Below are 335 nucleotides of genomic sequence, written 5' to 3'. Positions count from 1 at the left end.
CCGGCTGCTGGGGCGGCGGGCTCTGGGCTGATGGTGCTGCATGGGGTGGGGGGGAGCTGTGGTCCCTGTGTTTCTGCCCTGCCCCGCAGCCAGCAGTGTGTGTCAGCAGCTTTGGGTCTGTATTGATTGGAAACGGGACCTCGCCACCTCTGTGAAGTGCTGTTCGCACTGTCCGGGAGCTCCTGACGGGCTGCCTTAGCCTTAGGAGAGAGGCTGGGAAAGGGAGGACAGGCAGCCCAGCGAGTCTGCATTAGAGGCTGCGTGCAGTTTTACCTCCCCAGCCCTGGGTGCAGGGTGTAGTGTGACAGAGCGTGCGCAGCACCTGACGACGCAGC

At 63.9% G+C, this 335-nt stretch overlaps 1 protein-coding gene across 2 annotated transcripts in view; it reads left to right on the top strand.

Annotated features, from left to right (window-relative positions):
* LOC104491087 (sodium channel subunit beta-2-like) overlaps window positions 1-335 on the top strand; it is a 4,641-nt gene that overhangs the window by 691 nt on the left and 3,615 nt on the right. The gene's annotated exons all lie outside the window — the stretch shown is intronic.

Source organism: Buceros rhinoceros, unplaced genomic scaffold (assembly GCF_000710305.1).
Source record: "Buceros rhinoceros silvestris isolate BGI_N320 unplaced genomic scaffold, ASM71030v1 scaffold20743, whole genome shotgun sequence".
Lineage (NCBI taxonomy): Eukaryota > Metazoa > Chordata > Aves > Bucerotiformes > Bucerotidae > Buceros > Buceros rhinoceros.
Note: the sequence above shows the minus strand (reverse complement) of the source record. Positions and strands in the feature narration are given on the sequence as shown.